We start from the raw sequence: 26,403 nt of genomic DNA on the forward strand, positions 1-26,403 counted from the left end.
CACCTTGGAACTTGAACCAACGACCACTGTTTGCCCAGAGAAGGTGATTTACTGACTGTACCACTCTGGCTACATGGTGTTCCACACATCTTCTTACAAGTTGGGCCAATGACATCACAGTTGCTGGACTGGGGCATTTTTGTCTGTTCAAGCTTAAAAATTTCACGACAACTAAAGTGTCAAGTGATAAAATTCTGGGAAAAAAAAGCACATCATTCTGCTGGATTTGGGTGCATAGTCAAATAATTTGGAGAAGTTTGATCAAACATTAGGTGAAATAGAAAATGTTGTGTATATATAATACCAATTACAGTAAAACACTAAATGTCACTGCAGACTCATCGTTTGACATATTTAACCATAATTTGAAATATTTGATATAGAGCATCTGCACAGTCTCCGTGTTAATTTTGGTAGCATTAGAATTTAGACTGGAGAAATAGATGTTAATTGATTTTAAATATTTTGGAAAAATGTAGAGTTGATGGACTTCTGAACTGACCATAGGTTACAGTGAGGCAAACGTTTGCCACACATCAGTGGATAGGCTAAAAAAAAAATAATTTTTTTTAAAAATCAGCTGTAGGACGTACGGGTGATTTTTTTTTTCTTTTGAAGTTTGGAATGTGAAATGTCTAGAAATTTGGATTAGTTGTAACAAGTCACGTCCACTTAAATTAATCATAACCAAATTTGAAGCATCGACTGAGTCATGACCCAAGATTGTGCAAACCAAATTTAGCATGAATCCATGCAGCCGTTTATAAGATATAAACTTTGCACATTTGTGGCACCCCTTAGAGGTTAAACACAATGCACTTTAATATGGAAGCTTAATGAAAACTCCTGAACATGTGTTTCAAATTTCAGGCTGATATCTCAATGTGTTCACGAGTTATTGCAATTTTTTTTAAATGACCTATTTTGATAAAATGTGATTGGCTTGTATAATGAAACCGTAGGGAATATAAGAAATTTCAGAAAGTTAAAATTTTCCAGCTTAATCCAGAGACGCTCTGCACCAAATTTGTGGACGATTCCTCAAAATTTGTAGGAGTTGCGAAAAAACAGATTTGGACAAAATTCAAAATGGCGAAATTTTTCTAGGCTCAAATGGGCATGGCTTTTATCTTTCATCTGGACCCACGCAATCCAGGAAAAAAGATAATTTTGTTCCTGAGCATTACGATTCAAAAGTTATAGATCAAAACGTAAAGTTTGTTGTTACAGAGCCACAGTCTGGCCAATTTTTTTTTTTTTTTGTCTTGAGTAGTGGGTGAGATTTCCAACCTACCTGTTTGGGAACTGTAGCTGTTACAGTTTCTGAGACCTAGATACTTTCAGGGCAGAAGAAAAAAAATAATAATCCTAACAGACACAACAGAGTTCCAGCAGCTTCACGCTTGGATCCCAAAAAAAAATCTAGACAGCCAAAGAGTGCACCTGAATATACAGATGTGGAAAGTGGATTGACCAGAGGACAACCGAATGTATTATTTGTATTTGAGAATTTGATAGATAAATAGATAGCGGGAAAGATGGAGAGAGAGAAAAAGCAACATAGAGATAGTGTGTTAGGATACAGACATAGCTGCAGCTTGAGTCTCAGCTCAGATAAGGAGGTAGTGTTAATTATGAGTTGCACACAGCACAAGAGGCGCCAGATCACGGAGCTGACCTGACAGTGGTGGCAGGTCAGCTTCTCACTGCGCTCAGCCATCTGCTCACCTGCAATAACAACCAACAGCTCCCAAAACCTCCACTCACCCAAGTATAACAGCTTGTTTATCCACATCTTCTCCCATTTTTCTCTTCTCTGTACCTCAGTCCCTCCATCCCTTGTTGCTGCCACCCCACTCCAAAAGAAATACTCCCTAAAGCCTCCCTCCCTAGACTACAGTATCGCAGCTAATCATCCTCAACTCCTTTCCTCATTGTTCCCTCACTTTTTCCTCTACCTCCTCAGAGAAAACACTGAAGAGGGAGTGTCTTGATGCATGCTCAACAATCCAGGTAAGGAAATCCCAGAAGCTGAATCAGTTCATCTGGACAAAGTTTAGTGGGAGAAACGTTTCCTAACTCATCTAAGTGACTTCATCGGTCTCAGCTGACTTCGGGTCTCCCCGACCTTACAGGACACTTACATAATGACCAAAACTGGCACAGCTGCGTCACATATGAAACCAATCGCTGGTTTCGGTCATTATGCCACTGTATTGTTTATATGAGTGAGGATACCTGTAGTCAGTTTAGACTGAAAAGGTCACTTAGATGAGTGATGAAACATTTCTCTCTCAAACGTTGAAATGATTCAACTTTCTGTGGTCAGAATGTTTAGTTTCCTCCTTTGAGTGCGAGTGGTACCAGAGCATGGCAGGCACAAGCAGGATGAGTGCCTGAGAGGAACGTGCTCACAGCCTCCGAAAACCCTTCAAATTACATCAGTTTGGTCACTTTACTTTTTTAGATTAGGCGGTTAAATGGTTACATAATTGTAGTCAAACAGAATCAATATTAAACAAAATACCCATCCCTAGCTGTCCCAATTAGACATTTTGTCCCGCTAGCATATCACCCAAGTGCCCATTAACAGACTTAAATGGAAGGATTTCTAGTGATGGGCAAAACTGAGAAAATTGTTAACATTTAAACAATGCAAACCAATATTTTATTGCTTAAACGACAAGGTGGGAGAGAGGGGGTTAAAAAAAACTATTATAGAGTGCAAATCCAGGAGAAGCACCAGAAGGTGTTAATGCCTAACTGGATAACTTCAGAACAAACAAGGGAATTGAGAACATAAACAGGACTAATAAGGTATTGGCTTTTTAGTACCTTTAAAAATTAAACTAAACAAAAATTGAATAAATATTAGGCCACGTTTTATTCGAGTAAAAAAAAAAGATTTAAGTAGGATCATTCCCAGTAATTTAACCTAGAAAGCAAAATATTAAACAAAAATAAAGGATACAAAGGATGCTGGCTTTCCTTTAATGTAAGGTTAAAACAAGATTATCCACTCGAGTCTACAACGTGACTACTGTCACCTGTCCCAGTTACTGTGGGATGTTTTAATTTGACAATTTAGCATTGCTGCAGCACTGTGGCTGTATGTTATCTCCATGTCTCAAAGTTTACATTTCACTTTACCGTGGGACATCTGATCATAATGATCAAACACCACCTGTTTTCTTGTGTTTATTGCTGATCATTATGAAAGTCAGTGTATGTTTCTCTACACGTAGTTGTGCAGAGCGGACACCCAAGAGCTGATCAAGAAGCAGGGTAAAAAATTAATAAAACTGGCGCCTATGCCTAAAATCAGTCAGAATAGGACACCACAAAATGAAATGGTTATAAATGATTTTATTAACGTCAATATATTCTTCTTTCTTTTTTTTTTTTTTGAGTTGTGTTTAAACATTTTGGTACTTTTCTAAATATTTTAGCTCTTTCGTCAATGTTTAACAATTTAAAAGTCACATCCCTAATAATTTCTGAGTGCTGATCTCTATTGCCCAGCAATATGAGTACCAAATCAAAACAGACACAGCAAGAAAATTCAGGGGGATGGTTAGCTGACACCAGCACAGCTGCAATTTCTGAATATCTTCAGAAGATACACATTTGTGTGATCTCTGAGGACTGTGAGTTCAGCCCAAGTCATTTGAATGGAGTGGTCATCAAGGGCCTTCAAACTACGACAAAAATACTCAGCTCACCTGCCTACTGGTTGTGAAATCTTGAGATGTGTGTGTGTGTGTGTGTCGGGGGGGGGGTTATTTAGTTTGTCTCAATCACTACCACTCTGAACCCCTGGTTGATATTTACAAGTCAAATCATGCTGCAGGAAAATCCAACATATAACACATTAAGACATTCAGTCCACCTGCAAGGCTAATGTTAGCTAGCAACCAACTTTTAACCTATGTCTCAGTGTCCGTCTAATTCTACTTCTATTTGTGCAATAGTCCTCCTCCACCGCCTCCTCCTCCTCTTCTTCTACAGGTTCAAAAACAAAACGATCGAAATGCCTGTGAACCCAAATAGAGACTCAAGAGATCTATACAGGACCTCGAAACACACACAGTTAAACACACACCAAAACAACTTGATAGTGGAAACCCAGGCGGTAAAAGATCAAACAGGAGAAAGCAATGGAGGGAGGATAAGGGAGGGATGGGGGGTAGTTCAGGTAGGTTGGGCTTACATCTACAATTCAGAGCTTTGCTACCTTTCCACGACAATTTATCCCTCCACATTTACCTTTAGGTTAAGAGGAGAGTTGGAGGAGAGAAGAACTCTGCTTCAGCAGTTGTGTGTGTGTGTGTGGGGGGGGACGAAAGAAAAGTGTGAACCTGCTGACTTTAAAGGCAATTACAGCTGCAGCCACTCCGGGGGTTGATATTGATTTTTTTCCCTCTCCCCATCTCTCACCTCCTCTCTAGCTCCCTCTCTTTACTGCTCCATCTTTTTCCCACGGACTGCTAATTAGCATGCAGGAGCACCCACTACCTGGACAGCAGAATTTTCAAGAAACAAACAAACAACACAGATAAACAACCAACACAGACGGCTACATGAGCGGAGGGGCGTGCACACACAAGTCCTAGAAGTGAGAGGGCAGACTTCATTATATGAGCTGGCTCTAAGCTCTTGGCTTTAACCACTTTAGCCATCCCAGTCTTCTCACCCTGGAGAATGGGGATCAAATGTGTAGGCGTGGAGACATTAGGGAGAAAACAGCATTATCTTGGACAACTCAACACTATATTGGTTGCTTCTATCCAATTTGAGGTGTGCTGTGCCCGCTTGTCTAACTTTTGGGTTTTCAATTGACAACAGGGCTTAAATTGTGGCATTATTGCCCCTTTTATGGGTCAACATGTAGCTAGTATTAGGGTGAATTAGAACTAGGATGCAACTAGGATTGGGCATCGAGAACCGGAACGGTTCCAAAATTCCGATTATGAAGAAATCATTAAGAAAGTCAAATTTCGATTCTGCCTATCGATTCCTAAATAAATTTCACTCGCGCTAAAGTTAATTTCAGTTTCCGTGGTGGCGGCATGCAGCTTCCATAGTTTCTGTGCCATCATGGACCAGAGCAAGTAGCAGTCGAAAGTGTGGCTTCATTTTGCCTTGAAAAATGAAAAGTTGGCACAGTGCAACACCTGTGGTAAAATTATTTCGTGGAAGGGAGGATGCACAACGAATATGGCCAAACACCTTCACCCACATGGTGTAAAAATTAACAAGTGTACTGTGTTTGACACGTTGCGCTGGTCTCCATGTCCAGCCTCTGTCTTCTTCAGCCAGCCCTGAGCAAACAGCAAGCACCATCTCGTCGCAATTGGGTAGGTGAAAATTAATATCATTTGTCTTATTCACAACAGCGAGACAGCAAACAACTTATACATGAGCGAATTGATATAAACTGTATGCAAATACTGAAATGTGTTTTTTCTGTGCTGAACGCTCGCATATACAGCCAGAGAAGGCAGATATGCTCATTTTTCTAAACAAGAACTGTTTCTAATTTCAAGAGTTTAATACCTGGTAGTCTGGACCAGGGTGTGACTGTCTTTATTTCTTCATATTCATGTAATGAAGACAGTTGTTGTAAATTTAAATATAAGAATGAGACAGTCACATGAATGATCCGTTCTTAAAACAGAATGGCTTGTATGAAGTTTTTTTTTTTTAAATCAAATTTTCTTCTGTGAAAGAAGCATGTGACCCGTTTTGACCCTGCCTCTCAAAGAACCGGAATCAAAAAGCAGAATCGGAATCGTTAAAATCCAAACGATGCCCAACCCTAAATGCAACACAAAGAGAAGACACTGATGCACCGTGATTTGCTGTAATGCTGAACACACACACACACACACACACACACACACACACGAATATAGCTTGCAAACCTTCATTATTGAAAACTGCCCTGTCTTTCAGGGGACAAATTTCTACAGAGAGTGAAATGGATGAATTAAAAAAATATTCTGTGCTTCTGCAAATAATAATGGAGACTCTGTATGAGGTTTGCCATAACCATCAAGCAAGAGAAAGAAGCAATACACAGGTTTTCTAAACCTGAAGCAGCATTAAGGCCATGAGGATGGCTTGCTATTTATAGCGTCAGATTTTTTATTCAAGAGGGTTCTACTGCTGTGCTTTCTCTCACGCTCACAGTGCCTCTCTCCCTTTCTCCATCTCACCTCTCCTTTCCCTGCTCTTGTACTGTGTTCTGCTACAAATAAAAAGGAAGAAAAATAAAAACAAAAAACCTTTTTCATACGCCAGTGGGAGTGTGAATAATTATAGGTTATCTTTAGCGATAAGGAGGTCTCGTTTCCCATGCATTCAATTCTTTATTAGTCAGAAATCATAACAACATCTTGAAATCGAGTGTTTGTGTGGATAATCTCTTGGGGTCTGCGCCAAAAAGCCCTCCCACATATAAGTCTACATAAACCTTCAGGGTGTCCTATCTCTACCTTCATTTCTCTTCTCCAAAGTATGCTAGGGTTTCAGAGTGTCATCCATTTCTCGGTGGCACCCCTCCCTCCTGCAACCCTTCCCTCCTCCCTCCTCCTACACAGGGACACAGTAGCAGGGAATTCCTTATTACCGTAGCACTGGCTTGACTAAACAGTGTGTGTGTGTGTGTGTGTGTGTGTGTGTGTGTGTACTTGAGTAGGTGTGTCTACAACCCACACAGTAGGCACACACTGACATTACGGTAGACACGCATCGACAATGAGATGCCCAAATACCAAACACTACTAGTCCCACTACCAACGCAATAGCGAAATCCTCCTGTAACTTCTGAAGGCCACCCACTTAAAAAAAAAAAAAAAGCTCCCCCGGCAGATATAGGGGACTCTACAGTATCAGAAGTTAAACCAGGCAGTCTTTCAGGTTTTCACATAGGGGCCTAATTAAATAAATTGATACAGTACTTTGCGGCTATAATAGGCTTCCGATAAAGGAGGATGAAGTAAAGAGGAGCCAAATGCTTTGACAGCCAAATCTTACCTCGGTAACATTACAAAGGAGCAAAAATGAAAGCATCCAAGATAAGAGGCAATTATAGTGGCGGCAATGTCTGAGTTGAACCAAATCTCAGAACTGAGAAACACACAAGCGTTGGCCACATCTTCCTCTATTTACCTACATGTTATTAACACTCAGTGACATAAGCAGACACAAGAGCAAACACATAGCAGAGGCTTACTGTATTCAGAGTTCTACTCTGTGGGTTTTCAGCCGAGGTGTTCTACAGATAAAAGCACTTCATAGAAGATGCAGTAGCAGAAGCATCGACAGAAGTGACAGCAGAAGCTCTGGACTGAAACGAGGTTGACATTAGTTTTGTCTCGAATACTGGAACCAGATGAGTTCTGTTCCCCGCGGCAACTAAGTCAGATGGGTTTACAGGGTGGGAGGCTATCTCGCCATCCTTGGTTCCATCTCTCCGTCTGGCTTCTTTCCTCTTCTCCTCCTTCCTTCTGGTCTTGTCCCGTCTGTAAACGCTAGCACCTCTGTTTTGGTATTTATTTATTTATTATTTCTTTAAATGACCGAAATCTCTCTTTTAACTCTCCCCTATCCTTTTTCTGAATGAAGTGTACCACTACAGGCACACAAAAAGCCTTGCTCGTTCGCTCGCTCGCTGACTGGCTTGCTCCCTCCCTCCTCTCTTCTTACCCTATCATACACATATTGCTCACCGCTCCCTTCTCCTTCAACCCTCCCTTTTCTGTTGGTTCGCTCTCACTTCTTATTTGCTCTGTTTTTCTCTTCCACTCTCTGTAACAATGTAATTACACTGACAGCCAGCCCAGGGGTAGTCGTGAAGCCCAGCTGTTTAAAGACCTACTTATATCATCCAGTAGGTCAGTGCCTTTCAACATCAAAGACTTAAATGATGGAAAAGAGATATCGACTAGATCCCTTTTTACATAGTGCACATTTCAATTTTTAGTACTTATCAGCACATAAAACACAAAAGCCTGCACTTACAGATGCTGCAGACACAATTTGAGCACCTGCTAACCTCATTGTTTGACTTTCAAGGACCCCCAGAAACAGCCATCGGCTCAAACAAGACTAGGTCAAAACTTAGTATATGGCTGGATCATGTATGGTCAATGTTTGAAATTGTGGCCAATTTGATACAGGGATAGTCAGTGGTAGTGTCTATAATGTGAATACCTGGATATTAAGTGTTTATCTGCAATCTTCTGCAGTGGTACCTGTAATATTTGCTGTTAAAGTGTACTGAAGTAGCATATCACAAGACATGATTAAGCTACACTACCGTTCAAAAGTTTGGGATCACATTGAAATGTCCATATTTTTGAAGGAAAAGCACTGTACTGTTCAATGAAGATAACTTTAAACTAGTCTTAACTTTAAAGAAATACACTCTATACATTGCTAATGTGGTAAATGACTATTCTAGCTGCAAATGTCTGGTTTTTGGTGCAATATCTACATAGGTGTATAGAGGCCCATTTCAAGCAACTATCACTCCAGTGTTCTAATGGTACAATGTGTTTGCTCATTGGCTCAGAAGGCTAATTGATGATTAGAAAACCCTTGTGCAATCATGTTCACACATCCGAAATCAGTTTAGCTCGTTACAGAAGCTACAAAACTGACCTTCCTTTGAGCAGATTGAGTTTCTGGAGCATCACATTTGTGGGGTCAATTAAACGCTCAAAATGGCCAGAAAAAGAGAACTTTCATCTGAAACTCGACAGTCTATTCTTGTTCTTAGAAATGAAGGCTATTCCATGCGAGAAATTGCTAAGAAATTGAAGATTTCCTACACCGGTGTGTACTACTCCCTTCAGAGGACAGCACAAACAGGCTCTAACCAGAGTAGAAAAAGAAGTGGGAGGCCGCGTTGCACAACTGAGCAAGAAGATAAGTACATTAGAGTCTCTAGTTTGAGAAACAGACGCCTCACAGGTCCCCAACTGGCATCTTCATTAAATAGTACCCGCAAAACACCAGTGTCAACATCTACAGTGAAGAGGCGGCTGCGGGATTCTGGGCTTCAGGGCAGAGTGGCAAAGAAAAAGCCATATCTGAGACTGACCAATAAAAGAAAAAGATTAAGATGGGCAAAAGAACACAGACATTGGACAGAGGAAGACTGGAAAAAAGTGTTGTGGACGGATGAATCCAAGTTTGAGGTGTTTGGATCACAAAGAAGAACGTTTGTGAGACGCAGAACAAATGAAAAGATGCTGGAAGAATGCCTGACGCCATCTGTTAAGCATGGTGGAGGTAATGTGATGGTCTGGGGTTGCTTTGGTGCTGGTAAGGTGGGAGATTTGTACAGGGTAAAAGGGATTCTGAATAAGGAAGGCTATCACTCCATTTTGCAACGCCATGCCATACCCAGTGGACAGCGCTTGATTGGAGCCAATTTCATCCTACAACAGGACAATGACCCTAAACACACCTCCAAATTGTGCAAGAACTGTTTAGAGCAGAAGCAGGCAGCTGGTATTCTATCGGTAATGGAGTGGCCAGCGCAGTCACCAGATCTGAACCCCATTGAGCTGTTGTGGGAGCAGCTTGACCGTATGGTACGCAAGAAGTGCCCATCCAACCAATCCAACTTGTGGGAGCTGCTTCTGGAAGCGTGGGGTGCAATTTCTCCAGATTACCTCAACAAATTAACAGCTAGAATGCCAAAGGTCTGCAATGCTGTAATTGCTGCAAATGGAGGATTCTTTGACGAAAGCAAAGTTTGATGTAAAAAAAATCTTATTTCAAATACAAATCATTATTTCTAACCTTGTCAATGTCTTGACTCTATTTTCTATTCATTTCACAACATATGGTGGTGAATAAGTGTGACTTTTCATGGAAAACACAAAATTGTTTGGGTGATCCCAAACTTTTGAACGGTAGTGTATGTTCAAGTTTTAAAAAAAAGTTATAAATGCAGTTGCAAGAATAACACTTTCCACCCACATCTTGGAATATTTGATTTGAAAGAGAACTTAATTGCAAGTCTAACTATTCTAATTATCTGTTAACTCCCTCTCCTCTTTCCTCTGTTTCCATCTGTGGATGTCTCTCATTTTTCTAAGACTCACTCTGTATTGACAGGCAAATTCACAAGAATGGATTGTGGCCGCTGATAGCACCATGAATTGTGCATCATTTGCAACTGCTATCTGCCCAATCTCAAGGTCTGATTCACCAAAGATATTGTGTGAATGATATTACAGAGCAAACACGCCCATAAAGTTTTTCAATTTGCCCTTGTTTTGCATCCGATTGTAATTATCCATGTGGCAAAGTATAAACGGCGGCTTTGCACCAAGAACACAGTATGCAGCCTCAATGTCATCCTTGATGTTATTAAGTATAGCAAGAATTGTTAGACCTGGTAGCCTGTATCTGTGAAGCCTGTATCAGTCTCAGTTAAATCAAAAAGTGATATTCTCCTTTGAAATAGCCGCTCACCAGCACACCTAGCATGATGATGCCTTTGCCTGGCTGAAATCACTGCTGCCATGATCACTGGAAAGACTGAGCATGAGTTACCGCCAACTGTCAGAAGACACCAATGATTTTCGCTCTAACTGCGTGTGGCTATTAGCACTGGTGTTCGCGAATTGGACTTTTTTTTATTATTTTTTTGCAATGAAGCTCATTTGCATAGAAAGAAACAAATTTTGCACCAAATGTATGCATATTACCTAATTTAAATACATGCAAATAGCACCAGAGAATTGAGGCGCTATTTCCTTGGCATCGCAGTTAGGGGTGCATTTCACCTTCTGCTGATGCTTTGAGAATTACATGGTTTCTTTTTGTCTTATTTGTGCAGGTTTAGCGGCTGCAAAAGCCGCGCAATCGTTTTGTGAATTCACCAGTAAGCGTTGTATCAGAGTGATTGTTATTTGAGGTGCTTTAACCATGCGTTCTCCCTCATGCCTCTTGGCACTCGGCCGACCAATCGTGTAACTTCAGGGACGTTGTTGGTCGGTACAATCATGTCAGACTGATCACTCAGTCAGTCACTCTAACAGGGCCAGTCAGTCAGTCAGTCAGGGACATTTGCATTTGTAGGGCTGGCCCGCAAGTTGGTCCAGCCAAAAATATAGACAAGCCTCAACTGTTGTCTTCTAGAGGAGAGACAGAAACCCTGTTGGCACGATCAAAAAATAATTAATAAAATGGGAGGAACTGAAAGGGAGGAAAGAGAGGGGGAAAATAACAAAAACATCTCATTAGAGTAGGGAAAGAGATTAATCCCTCAAGACCTCATATTTGCATCTTATTTTCTGAGGAAACCCCCCACCACAACCAATGCTGGAGAGAGGCACTCAGTGAGAGGCCATCAAAAGTTAAGCATCAAAGAAAACTTTCAGAGGTAGGTTTACAGTTGATGGCAGGGGACATCTTGCGGGTTGTCTGTCCCATTGGTGATGTGTTCTTAAGTTGACCTAAATAGATGACCACACATGATGGGTATGAAATGGGTACTGTCATAAAAATCTAAATATTGCTGACACACACACACACACACACACACACACACACACACACACACACACACACACACACACACACACACACATATATATATATATATATCAACACAGATACAGGAAAAACGTGTGTGCAGCTGATGAGTGTGCGACACACAAAACAGGCCTGTACTGCTATATATATATATATATATATATATATATATATATATATATATATATATATATATATATAAAGTACATTACAAGTATAACGTAAGGCCATCTTCTTACAGAAAACTTTGGTAAGCCAGGTACTCAACACAAGGCAGGAACAGGCAAGCAGGCTCGAATCATTTAATCACTGGCCTTAGCAACAGTGGACTGTTGATTCAGTGATTCGCCTCCTCAGATGAGATCGCTGCTATGGATAAGCCTTTCCTAAAGGGCACTTCTTTCTTTTCAGCTGGACACACAATTGTTTAAGATAGGTTCCTAATTCCAAATAGTGCTGGTACACAACTCTCAGAAAGAGCAGAAAACACAACACACTGAAAAGGTTGAAAAACCATTATTTACAGAAGGAAAGAAGACGTCCTTCTACCCTAAACTGGACATGTGTCAACTTTGGAGAAGGTGGGTCTTGCCAATATTGATTAATCTGGCTGCATATTGGTTAGCAACTGTCAATACAACAAGATATCTCGTGCCCATTCCAGCCAACAGCAGAGATAAACTTAAGTAGTTTATTGGGTGCTAAGTAACTAGCCAGTTAGCGGTACAGTGGTTGTGAAAAGTAGCCATCAGCAGTGCTTACACTTCCACAAGACAGTTAATCAGCATGTTCCCTCATGTTGTCAAAGCTTACTGTAGGTTTTGATAGTATACGCATTCCCTCATGTTGTCAAAGCAGAAATTTTGTTTTGGTCCACACTTTGTCATCTGGAGGAATACTGGGACTTTTCTGGTCTGACAACAGACCTCTCAGCCAGTGGTCATTTATTTATTTTGTCTCAATCAGTACCATTCAGCCATCCCTGCTGATATGTACTTGTAATTATGCTTAAGGCAATGTTAAGTATTACAAATTGCACCTTTAACCAATCATCCTTGATAGATGGGTCAGAAATAGTGATTGCAAGCCATTCTCCCTATGCTAAAGCCCAAAAGGGTCAATGTCATGTGCATGAAGGACAACACATTGAGGCAAAAAGAATGGACTATCTTGATGGATTCATAAAGTTTGAAACTTATCTTAGGTGATGTGACATATCCACAAATACGGTTGGGTATCAAAAACTGGTTCTGACTTGGAGCTGGTTCCAAAATTCAAAGAACCAGGCATTTGTTAAGAAACACGAGTTTGGAAACCACCGATAGAATCCTGAAACCGTAGTTTCAGTTATGTTCCAAAACAAATGAAATTCATAATCATTTAAAAGTCTATAAAAAGTTTTAGTCAACAGCCAGGACCTGCTGCCCGAACACCTTCATCACTGGGTCAACACAGAATTTAGACTGTTAACAACAAGGCTGTCCAAAGCAAACACACAAACATGAAGCAAAACTTCACTAAAAAAAGATAGCAACACAGCAAATCACAATCATTACAGTCAAATAATTTCATGAAAAAGAGGAAGCACCTTCTTTATGTTAAGACCATTACAACTCAATGATTTCAACCCGAAAGACTACAATGTTTTTTTTTCTCCCCCTGTCCCAGTCATCATAGTAATACAGACTCAGCCAGCACTAGTACAATTAGTGCCTCACACTCGGGTAAAACAACTCACAAACATCTGACATCCAACGTTTACGTGGAAAATTAGGGAATAATATATAGTTAATGGAGCAATGTGAACCCTCCTGAATTTCAATCTGAAAGACCTCCTGGTAGGGAAAGTCCACTCACCATTGCAATGAGGGGGCAGATGAGCATGGAGAGTGAATGAATGTCACCCAAGTGGTGACAAGATTCGTTGGGAAAGGGTCACATTCCCTCTCAACTGTTCAGTCTCCTTAATTTAGACAGAGTTAGGGTTTGCGCAAATTGAAGGATTGATATCATGTTATTTACAGGATATTTATCTATACTGCTGGGGGTTTTTTTTCAAACTGATGCACATTTTCAAATTGATGGTACATTTTGTTACAGGAAAACAAAAAAGCTCCCGCACAGTCTTCCGTCACTTGCAAATAAATTTATTCAACGATGTTTTGACCTCAATAGATCTTCATCAAGCAAACATTTTGAGTATTCTTACAAGGCAATGGAGAGAGCATCCTATGTGTATTTAGGTTGGTAAACTTCAATGGACCAATCAGGGAACAGGTTTTTTTGACATACACAGGAATTAAAACCAAAAAGGCTGAGAAAAATCCAGGCAAGGCATGTGGTCAAGGAACAGAATGACCCTGGATGTGCAGCTTTTCAAAGAGACAGTAATTAACACTTCCTCTAATAACCAAATATTCCTCTTGTCCAAGGGCCTGTCATTTGTACCTACGAGCGGCGTAAATGCCTTTGGCTTAAAAGTGGACTTGTAAAGGTGTTTTGGGCAGATCCAACTAAGACACTTCAAACTAAGTTGCTCCATTATCTAAGCACTTTGGCACACAAGGCATAATTTAGCGCAAGACAGTAGGCTAAACTAGAAACAATAGGGATATATTTAAAATACATTAATTACTGAATAAACAATAGCTTACCAGGTGAAATCTGATTGAGGTATTGCTTTCAATCTGGGGTTTTTGCTTTCAAGTCTCAAGTCCTAAAGCAGTCAAGTTGCAAGTAAGTCCAAGTCTCACAGCAGAAAAGTCCAAGTTATGTCGCAAGTCCCAATTTTTGCAACTCCAATTTAACTGGAATCCATGTCTCAAGTCTACAGCTCTGATGCCTACATTAAAATGGTGCTAAGATAATGTGGGGCACTTGCCATTACCCGATTTGTCGACGTAGGGCTACCAATCTATATTCAACATGGTCTCTCCATTGCTTTGAAAGACAACAAGATGTTTGCCGGATGAACGATAAGGTCAAAAACACAAAAATGTATTTGCACATGAAGGAAACAATGTGCAGGAGCCTTTTTGTTTTATTGAGATCAACCCATTGTCTTCCCCTAAGCACCTGTCTGTCTACTCAGGTGTGCAAAAAATCTCTACTGTTTGATATTCTAAGACAGCAAAATAAGAATTAGAATTCCGAAAAATGTTAGCTTGCAGTAATTTCTGTCTAAAATTGCAGGGAGATAAGTACTTCCTAAACTGCAAATAATAATGATAATTTTTTGAATCATTTTAGTGTCTTCCTTAAAAGGGAAATTTAACCAATGGTTTTGTGTATGTGTAAATCATTACTGATGAGTAATGTAGTCGATTGAAGCAATTAAAGCCTCACTGTGCACTATGCTGATGGAAAAATTGGTGTTCTGGTCATAATCTGTCCCACAGCACCTACACAACAGAATGCATTGTGCATAAGCCTCTGTATCGTTATCCATAAAATCCTTTGCGCTGGTGTCGTAGAACGTAATTTCCAGCGTCAGAAACATAGCATAGTCGAGAGAATGAGGATGTGTTTTCTGTGTTTAGAGTAGATTAGAGTATTAGAAACCCTGCTAGGCTGTAGTTTTTTCAGCTGCCTACTGACGTCACAACACGTCACTTGGAGTCCGGAAAAAAAACTCTGTTTCCCTGCCACTCCAGAGATAAAGAAACACTTGGGAACAACTGCAGGAGTTTTTCAATGTGCTATCCTTGTCGCAGATCAGAGATAAGTTTTAAATCTGAATTTCCGCTTTAATATATCAATAAAGCAAATTCAGGATTTGTCCCTCAATGACAGGGCATACATTACTTTGCCCTCAATTTCAGATTCGGTCCAACTTGTTCTTGTTTTTGTTTTGTTTTTTTAAACCATAGTAATCAAAAATGTGAGTTCTGTTTTAGGGAGTATTTTCAACTTTAAATTGTGCTAATTAAGCACTGAAATGCTAATCTACTAACCTAACTGAGTTACAGCACAAAACCCAACCCATGTCTCCATATTGTTAACGTGTTCTACAGTAAAGGTTCATCCCTGGTTAACCACATGATTGGGATAACAGGGAAAGCATGCACTTATGCAACCTAATGCCACCAACCAAGTCTAGCAGCTTCCAGCAGTATTCAAGCAGGCAGGCAAGCAAGCAAAGAGGAGGAAGGAGAGGGGGAGGAGAAAGGAAAGAAGCTGAGAGAGGATCAGTGGCCAAACATACCTGAGCTAACACTACCTAAACTGTTAACACAGTGTTTTAACAAGATGCTAAAACAGTGCATATAGTCTGAGTAAGAATATTATGATACACTGCAAAAAAAAAAAAAAACCTCTTTGCAGACTACAACTTGATTTGGTCAGAAGTGGGAGCAATGTAGATATTTAAGTTATAATAATAAACTTTATTTATATAGCACTTTTCTTAAGGTTACAAAGTGCTTCACAGAAAATAAGAGGGATATCCCTTGTAGCTCATTCTTTACATGATGCTTTTTTTTGCATCAAGCTGGTTATGAGCCTTTCCTTATTCAAGGTGTCTGCTAGTTTTATTTGTAACAAGATACTATTTAGAGCCTCAGTGACTTAGAAACCTACATCGGTTGGTAGATTTTTATATGAGTGGGATGAATGCTTCTGCTTCCTGTTCCTTTGAAGTGTCATGCCTAAGCCCTGTATGTTTTGCAGCAATGGCAGAGCAAGCAGTCACAAATCCATGTCCAATCTGAGACCAGACTTGGAGCTACGTAACGAGTCACCTCCCCTCTGCTCTGATCAATAATTTAAATCACACAATGGAGAACAGAGATAGAGAAGCAGAAAGGAGGCAGGGACTGTGGAAGAAAAGAGAAAAGAGACAGAAGTACACAAAGAGAGGAAAATAGTGCAGATGGTGATAAAGAAGGAGAGGGAGAGAGAAAGAGAAGGGGTTAGGAGAAACAGAGATGGAGAGGAAAGGGGAGAAACATATAAGTGGTAAAGAGGAGAGCGAGAGAAGGGCAGCAGCAGCAACAGCACCACGCTTGGTGTTCTGGCAGAGATCTATAAATAGCTCTTCAAATCTCTCCAGAAAAAGCCACTCTGCTGCTGCAAAGAGATTCAGACACAGAAGCAAATATATAGTTCATGTTCAGCTGAGTGATAGCTGCCCGTCTGAATGATTCGGGCCTGTACCTTACATTGTACAACAGTGTTCAGACATATCACGATATACAGAGACAATGCGATTATATTTAGAATCTTTACCTCTGTAAATATTTGATTGGAGAAAGTGAAAGCAGCAGAAGCTGGCAGGATATTGTCAGTACATAGAATCATGTGCTGTACAAGCACAAGCATACACTTTGGACTGACTACCATTTATAACTATGCATCTTGCAGAATCAATGAATAAGGCCAACTATGGAAATGAGCAGAGGAAAAAGAATTCTGAAGCAACCTAGCCAAACATTTTATCCGATGCTGCTAGATGGTTGCAAATAGTGTAGGACAGGTAAAAAATACCACTTTTAAAGGATTTTTTCTTCCCACAGTGCTACGGTTTAAAATAATTAACTGAAATGTTGATTTATAATATTAGACATAATTCAACTACTTGTAACCTTCTTCATGCCCATAAAATGAAACACTATAATGGGCCAGTCTCTTTGCCTCTGCAAAGCTAAACATAGAAGTCCAAGGTAAGCGAGGTGCCGAACGAGGCAGAAACAGGCAGGCAAGCATGCTGGGACCTCCATCTTTTTCCATCACTGGCCTTAGCAACAGCATACTGTTGATTCAGTGATTCACCTTCCGCAGATCCGTGCAAAGTATAAGCGTTTCCTAAATGAAACTTCCTTTTCTTCAATTAAAATTTAGATTTTTTTTTTAAGATGCTCACTTTTGTGTCATCTACTTGAAAGAACAAGTTAGCAGTATCCGTGTAAGGCACCCTGTGAGTATCTGATGTTACTGGTGCACTCCCTGTCTCAATTTCATTAACAATGGACAACAGAGGCAGGGCCCCTGTCAACATGAATGCAAAATTAAGTTTCCATGCACTTTTAAGGATGTGACATTTCACTGACAGATGCTTGAATCATGGCTCTAACATCCCGCCTCATAAGGCACACCGCTTCGAGCTTGTGTCAAAATGTAAGGCTTTAACAAAGACAGACAGAGAGCTGTCAAACTGCCGACTGTTTAATAATCCAATCCTGTAGAACACGTTTCCGCCTTTAAAATGAAATATGACTCACATACATTGGTGTTCCTTCAGCGATAGGTCAGAACTCAAAATGAATCAAAGTCTCAATTTTGGTGGGTCTGATAAAATAGAGAGCGCTTACATTTTGATAGGTCTAGGCCAATTTCCATGCAATCCAGGTATAAACAGAGCTCCAATGTGGCAACACTGAAGCCCTACATTTGTCGTTACAGATTACAAACTGTAATTTTAACAAAAAAACTTTGATATACCTCAGATAATATTGTTATTTTTTTCCTCTAACCAATCATGGGATCATAATCCGTATCTGCCCTTCTGACAACATCACCGCCTTATTCTCTATAGTTTGAGAACACTTAACACACAACTATCTGCACTATAAAGAAAAGAGTATCGCCATGCGCCTTTCGCAGAATGCAGCTGACAATGACGGGTTAACATTGATAACCGGCCACTCATTCAAGCAAAATGTCAGTCGCGCAACTAATCACGACATCCACCTGCTTTCAATGAAGTATCCAGATTGTTGCTAAAACAGTTTAGACGCTTCTTTAGTTTGCCCTTCTCATGTCAAAAAGGGGAAACATGTACTTGAAAGCTTGCATTACATATGACTTTTGATTCACCACAACAATTTTAAGAAATGTCAATCAGCGAGATTTGACTCACCGTTTATTTGGCTTTGTTCTGTGCGTCCTTTTTCCCCCTTATTCTTCAAGTTGTGTCTGTGGAGCACAGGTGTGGTATGGTAAGTGCCGAGTCTATGCAGCTGAGTGAAATTAGCAAACACCCATGCTAACAATAGTTAGCTGAAGGCACTAGCTTGTTTCCTCCAGCGAGTATAATTAGCCTCTTGCCTAGCTAGCTTCCTAGCCTGCTACCTAGCCTTTTCTTTTCCGTGTACTGTATCACTTAAGCGTTGGAAATAGTTAATGTTATTAAAACAGAAGCCAGTATGTCAAACAAGTTCAAATATTCACACTCAAATTGGCTTCACGGTGAAACTGCATCGGCGCGAGCAGGTCACAAAAATAGGTGGTATTAGCTTGCTAAGGCAGGCTAGCTATCAATGCTCTGAATGACTTACCGATGCTAATTTAAATGCCGCTACTGCTAGCTTGTGTAGGTTAACTGCGACCCCGACTGTCAAAACAGTGCGTGGGAGAGACCTGGACATTCGCGTTAGCTGGCTGTCACAGAGCAAGACAGTCAAAAGATTGTAGCTACAAAAAAGTCTTACGATAACATAGCTAAATTTAAAAAAAGCGAAATAATACGGGACCCAAAATAAAGAAACAAAACAAAACAAAAACAAAACGGTATTGCCCTCTCGGCTCTGGCTTCTGTCAGCCTTGCTTGTTCCTTACCATTAGTTCACGTCAGCGGTGCACTTGTAAATCGCAGAGATCCAGTTGCGCCTTACGGTTTCAGCATCAGTTTTGCCACCGATTTTTAACACAACGAGACCTAAGCAGCTGATCAAGTGTCAACAGGCTACCATTATCAATTTAGAGAAAATAACCCAATTCGCCGACAGAAAGAAAGCTGTAATTAGATTCCTTAGCCCTGTAGTCCTACTGTTTGTTGCCGCAGCCTGTATATGTATAGGCCTAATTCATGGAATATTAAGTGAATATTCTTTATATTTTCATATTAAAACATATGGACTAAAATGTAGGCGATCTTTCAGAGGGGGGAAAAAACAAGACTAAAGGCCTTAATATAAAGGGTTTTCCAATTATTTATGTTACAGCCATACACTGTGCACAGGTAAGATCTAAGTAAGACTTCAGCCCCTGACCCTGCTGTGCCTCAACTAGGTTTCTTTGAATTGAATTTTGAAAAATCCTCTTTTGTATAAATAAGTGATTTTCATAATTTAGCCCGATAAAAGGGACGTACAAACATTTAGGTAATCCAGATGATAGGCTGCTTGATTGCCCTCTCCCACTTTGAAAAGTGGTAGCATCCAAAGCTATCATCCAAATCAGCTCGCTAACACTGCCTCTAATGGTGGGTTATAGGTCACAGTAGTCAGCTTTTCAACAGGTGTTCATAACGTGATGTTCTTTCTGCGTATTGTATACTTTGGTTTTTATGAAAGGGTTGTGGCATATGCCTCTCACCCAGCAGGGCTGTGAGCTGGGGGCGTGGTTTACGTCCCCTGGCTCTCTGGTGCAGGGTTGTTCCTATTTCAGTTTGGTTTTGGAGCTGAGGAATAAAGTTCAAACTCGCCTTCGTCTCCTGTGTTTTTCCTCATCCTGCCGCAGGGTAATTGTTTGTATACTGTGAGAAAGATAGGCATAACAGGCAAAGGCTTCAGCCTGCACCTTTTCGGTCAGCGAAAGTTTGCTTTGATTTGCTGACGTGTTGTTATTTACTAATTTCTATATTCATCTTATGTTCTTTTTTCCTGTTATTGTTTGTAAGGACCAAGATAAGTGAAATGATATCAACATAGATAAAATTTCAGTGAATACATTTAGAGACAATATGACTGATTTCTTCTGGCTGAAACGAGGTTGGTGACTGCAGGTGGACTGTTGGTGGACGTCCATTCTTTGCCCTGTGATGGCCTGGCGGCCTCTCCAGGGTGTCTCCTTGCCTGCCGCTCAATGACTGCTGGGAAAGGCTCCAGCAACCCCGCGACCCTGACAGCAGGATAAGTGATTTGGATAATGGATGGATGGAGGGATGATTGACTTTGTTCAAAAATATGTTTTGACCTCTTTCAGGAGCTGCTTTCAATTTGCCAATATTTCAATATTGCTCAAATCATTTATCGGATGGTCTCCACTGGTTTAGTTCCCTCTTCCTTCAAAACAGCTACAACTGCTTAAAGCTGCTATGAAGAGTTTTTCAGTTATTATTTATCAGTCTCAGTTTAATTTTGATGCCTCTATTTGACCAATCCAATTAGACCATCAACAAGAAAATAAGATGTATTCTTTACATTAGCTAGTTTGGGTTATTCCAAATGCTTGTTTCCAGGCTGGATTCCCTGCAAAATCTGATGAAATGATTTACTGCACACAGATGAGATACGTAATCACAATCAGAAATACATTACCTCATCACTATATATCTGTTTTTCCAGAACATCACTATGTCTTATGCATTTCTGATCAGAACAAATGTGTGAGCTACCAGAAATGACTAGAGATCTTTGCCAGAAGAGGCAATGCTTACACAAAATGAAGTCAGTCTTCCAAGAAACACTATTATTTTTGTCTATGGGACACAAAGTCACCAAACATCTAAACCTCCTTGTGGCAGCTTTAATGAAACATTTCCAAAATTTGAATAATTTTGACGGCAATATACTAAATAACTGTGATGGACTGGCTGCCTGTCCTTGGTGTCTCCCCGCCTGCCACCCAGTGACTGCTGGGATAGGCTCCAGCATCCCCGCGACCCTGAGAGCAGGGTACGCAGTTTGGATAATGGATGGATGGATAGATATACTAAATAATTACAGAGCAATATTAAGCCTCCCATGTTTGCCACAATGTTTGAAAATGTAGTAAACCAACCTACTTGTCATTTATCATTCAACAACTTTTGAGATCATTTTCAATCTGGCTCCAGGTCTCTTCATTACATTAAAACTGCTGTCACCAGAGTAGATTGATAATCTTTTTACTTTTGCTGACGCAGATATGTCCCCAGTCCTGCTATTACTTGATCCAAGTGCAATCGTTGACACTGTCGATCACCAGATTCTTCTTGACAATCTTGAGAATTATGTTGGTGTACAGCTATTAACACTTTTCTGATTCTATTCTTATTTATTGGATAGGACACAACATGTGGTCTTAAACAGTATCTTACAATTCTTGAAGGTTAAAAGTTATTGTAACACAAGGATCAGTTCTGGGCCCCTGTTATTCTCCTTTTACTTGTTACCCCTTGATTCTTATTCTTATTTCAGCTTGTTCCCTTTTTTCAGGGGTTGCCACGGCGAATGTTATCATTTCCATCAGTACCCTTTGAGGGCACAGCATCAATGGCGGTCATTGTTAATCCAGGCCTCGACCGATCCGGTATGGAGCCTCAACCAATCCGGTATGGTCTTGTTAATCCACATACTGATTTGGCAAAATGTTATATTGGATGCCCTTCCTGACACAACCACTAACCCTATGGACGGGGGCACAGCTAAAGCGCTGAATGCCATCCCAGTATTCATCGACTTGCGCCCATGCCTGTTACCTATTGTTGCCTCTTGATTATGACATAAAATGTCCCTTCTACACCGATGACACTCAGATGTATCTACCCCTGACAACCCTCCCATCTCGTAAACTAAATGCTGATATATCAAAAGTATTATTTCTTGGGCAAGCCAAAACACAGGCAACTTTTTCAAATTTTGACTATTAACCTTGATGGCTATATAATATCACAGTTCCCTACGGATAAACATCTTGGTGTTCTCTACCATCTCTCCCTGTCATTTCAGTCTCATATTAAGATTATAACTAAAACAGCTTCCATAACTACAACATTGCTTAATCCCAAACCATGTTAACAATGACAAATGTTGAAATCTTAATACACGTTTACATGTCTTCCAGATTAGATTATTATATTGTGCATTTCCCTTGCCTATCAACCTCAAACACTAAAATCTTCAGCTTGTTCTGAAAACCTAGAAAATATGATCTGTATTCCCTACATTGGCTGTTGATACAAGATTGAGCTGACTTTGAAATACTTCTCTTAATATAGAAGGCCTTGAATGGACTGGCGCCCGCTTATCTCTCTGACTTTATGACTCCATACACACCAGCACACACCCATTGCTCACCAGATGCAAGCCATCGAGCACTCACCATATTTATATCATTGAGCACGCACACACTTGGTCGCCATTTCTATAACTGAACTTTATTTGCAGGTCTCTGCACATACATACAGGCAGTGGCTGTATAGCGCCCCTACAGGCCACTATCGGTACATCTCCCTTTTTCTAAAGTTTAAGATAAAGTTGATCTTAAAGAATAACAGATGATTATCTTCAATATGGTTCTCTTGGAATAACAACAAGTCTGTATCTATAGCTTAGCATACTGACTAGAATTCTCAAAATGCACTTTCAAGCTTGTACAAATACACAATGGTACTCTGTAACAGTACAATTATTACACTTCTCTTTACCTCCCCCTTTTTTCCCACAATATTAAACACTGCTTTGGAACCATACAGCATAAATTTACAAATAAAATGAGTCCAGAACCCAACATGACTCCAAGAACAGAACTCAAAGACTGCAATAACAACACAAAAATAAAAAAATAAAAACCCACTCTGTGTGTGTTATTAGCACTCCTCTACAAGTCTCCTAGGTCTGACAATGGCTCTACTTGGCCTCTGAACCCACTCCATCCCCGGGGATGGTGGCTGAACCTGCTCCTCCCCAGGTGAGGGTGACTCGATGACAGGAGGGCTGTCTGTGTCTGATTGAGTATGCCCCCCTTCTATTTGCTCTCCCGGAGCCTCCCTGTCATTGCCATTCTCTACAGGCTGTGGTTCAGAGCATGTAATCTTCAGCAGGTGTCTCCGGTTCCTGCGGATCGTGTTGCCACTCTTGGTAAGTACCTCATATGATCTTGGAGCAGTCTCTTTGAGGACTTGTGCGACTGGTCCCCATCTTCTATCACATCTGACTCTCACTACGTCCTCTCGTTCCAGAGGTCCCAAGGGCCGTGCTCTTTTGCCATAGGCATGTTTGGACCTGTGCTCTCTCTGTGTGCGGTGGTCAGCGCACTGGAGCAGGTGCTCTGCTGACGGCAGCTTTGTCTTGAGCTTCCTGTTCATCAGCAACTCTGCTGGCGAGCGGCTACATTCCAGCGGTGAAGCTCTGTAGTTGAGGACGGCCAGGTACGGGTCCTCACCTGCCTCAACTGCTTTCTTTAGCAGCCGTTTGACGATTTGCACTTCCTTTTCCGCTAGACCATTTGACTGCGGGTACAGTGGGCTTGAGGTTACATGCTTGAATCCATACTGTTTAGCGAAGTTTGCGAACTCCTGACAACTAAACTGCGGCCCGTTAACACTTACTAAGGTTTCTGGAATACTATGCCTTGCGAAAATGGACTTAGAATGAGTGATCACTTGCTTTGCTGTAGTATCAGACAACAGCGCATATTCCGGATAGTTTGAATGGTAGTCAACTATGATTAAATAGTCTCTCCCTTTCAGCTGAAATAGGTCTGCACCTACTTTTCTCCATGGCTCGGTCGGTTTGCTATGAGGCAGAAGCGGCTCCCTAGGCTGCATATACCTATGCTGTTGGCATATCTCACATCGCTGTACTAGAGTCTCAATATCTCTGTTCATGTATGGCCAAAACAGTACATCACGAGCCCGCCTTTTGCTTTTCTCGATTCCCAAATGGCCCTCATGTGCTAACTTAGCCATCTCTGATCTCATGGAGCTGGGAACTACTATTTTTTTACCTTTTAGGAGTACCCCGTCGATCACTGACAGTTCATCTCTGGTGTGGCGATACGGACTTGGCAGTATCCTGGCCTCATCTCCAGGTGAGAGGATGGCTGCTATGACATCCTGCAACTCTCTGTCACTTGCCGTTTCCTGCGCGAGCTGGGCCCATTTCTCATTTGATGCACGCAGCTGGCCTTTCACGCAGTCCACATGGATTTGCACCTCCTGCTTGGTGCTGCTCGGGGCCATGTCCCTCAAACTCACTCTGCTGAGAGCGTCTGCCACTACTAAGTACTTTCCCGGAGTAAACTCGAATGTCATGTGGTACTTCTGTAGACGTAACATAAGACGCTGGATGCGTGGCGGTACATCCCCAAGTGGCTTTCTGAAAATGGCAATAAGCGGCTTGTGATCAGTCTCTAGTATTATTTCCCTGCCATAGATATATTTGTGGAACTTTTCACATCCCAAAAACTGCGCCTAATGTCTCTTTCTCGATTTACACATAGTTGCGCTCTGCAGGTGACATTGTTTGGGATGCGTAAGCAACAGGAGACCATTGTGTGCCGTGTAGTTGGAGCAGCACCGCTCCGAGACCCTCTTTGGATGCATCAGTTGAGACTTTGACCGGTTTGTCAACATCATAGTATTTTAACACTGGCTCTTTGATCAGGTTGGCCTTGAACACCTCCCACTCGTTTGCATGTTCGCGCTCCCACTGCCATTCATTTTGCTTTTCCAGTAGATTACGGAGGGCCTTTGTGTTAGCAGACATATTTGGTATAAACTTCCCCATGTAGTTGACTAGCCCTAATGCTCTTTGCAGGTCTGTTTTGTCTTTTGGTGCTAGCCTCTCTACTATCGCTCTTATCTTTTCTGGATCAGGCTGTATCCCTTCTGCGGACACCTTTTCACCTAGGTAAGTAACCTCTGTCATCCCAAACTCACGTTTTGACTTATTTAGTTTAAGCCCTGATCTACGTGCTTGTTCTAGCACCCCACGTAATCTCTCGTCATGTTCTTCTTTTGTTTTGCTCCAGACCACTATGTCATTAATAAACACACCCACACCCTCCATACCATCAAACAGCTGCTGCACTGTTTTGTGGAACACCTCTGGAGCTGAGCATATCCCAAACAGTAAGCGAGGAAAGCAGTGCCTTCCAAAAGGCGTGTTAAAGGTACACCGTTTGGAGCTGTCTTCGTCTAGAACGATCTGGTAGAACCCTGATGATGCCTCTAACTTGGAGAAGAAGCGCGCGCCTGCCATAGCACTAGTGATGTCTGAGTTAGTTGGTAGTTTGTAGTGTTCTTTTTTGATCCACTTGTTCAGGTCTTTTGGGTCTATACAGAGCCTTAAGTCACCATTCTTTTTCTCAACTATTACCAGAGAACTGACCCACTCAGTCGGTTCCTCTATTTTCCTCACTATGCCCTTCTTTATAAGGGATTGCAGTTCTGCTTTCACCCTAGCTTTAAGGATCACCGGCACCTTCCTTGCCGCGTGGACGACCGGTTCTGCATTTGCTTTTAACTGGATTCTGTACTGCCCAGGTAGGCATCCTATACCACTGAATACGTCCCTGTATTGCTCTCTTACCTCCTCTGTGTCAGCCACAGTCTCATGCTGTTTGTCAGCTGCACCACTAGATGTCACTACAGACCTGTCAATTACATGCACTCTTTTGATAAGACCCAATATCTCACAGGATTTCAGACCTAGTATGGGCTGTCTATCGCCCTCAACCAACACAAACATAGCATTAACAGAACGCCCATCCCTTGACAGTGTGACTCTACATACCCCTTTTGTAGGAATCGGTTCATCATTGTACATTCTCAGATTTATCTTTTTCACATGCACTTTTGGCTTCTTGTACAGTTTATTAAAGTATTTCATCGTCAGTATGTTCACCTGAGCCCCTGTGTCCAATTTCAGAGGGATTGTTGTTCCGTTGATTTCCAGATTGGCTACCCACTCATCCTTTTTGTCCTCCTCGCTCTCCACAGTTCCCACAAACAACTTTTCGTCGTCCTCTTCTGTGTCGGTCGTGTCGGTGTCGCTGCCTTGCACCACTTGTACCGTCTTCTCTGACAGGCAGCACCGGGCGTAGTGATTCTTCTTTCCGCATTTGCGACAGTCCACACCGTAAGCGGGGCAGTTATTCGGAGCGTGTTTGCCCCCACATCTGTCACAGTCCGTGTCCTTT

At 41.3% G+C, this 26,403-nt stretch overlaps 1 protein-coding gene across 1 annotated transcript in view; it reads right to left on the reverse strand.

The window, feature by feature from the left end:
* The window catches only part of LOC130106623 (R3H domain-containing protein 2), a 142,545-nt gene extending 123,668 nt beyond the window's left edge, over positions 1 to 18,877 (reverse strand). Inside the window, exons 1-2 of the mRNA XM_056272804.1 lie at positions 18,834 to 18,877; positions 18,416 to 18,471 (exon numbers count right to left, since the gene is read on the reverse strand). The gene's annotated coding sequence lies outside the window, so the exon portion shown is untranslated. The remainder of the gene's footprint in view (positions 1 to 18,415; positions 18,472 to 18,833) is intronic.
* Between the last annotated feature and the right edge of the window lie 7,526 nt (positions 18,878 to 26,403).

Source organism: Lampris incognitus, chromosome 2 (genome assembly GCF_029633865.1).
Source record: "Lampris incognitus isolate fLamInc1 chromosome 2, fLamInc1.hap2, whole genome shotgun sequence".
NCBI classification, from domain to species: domain Eukaryota; kingdom Metazoa; phylum Chordata; class Actinopteri; order Lampriformes; family Lampridae; genus Lampris; species Lampris incognitus.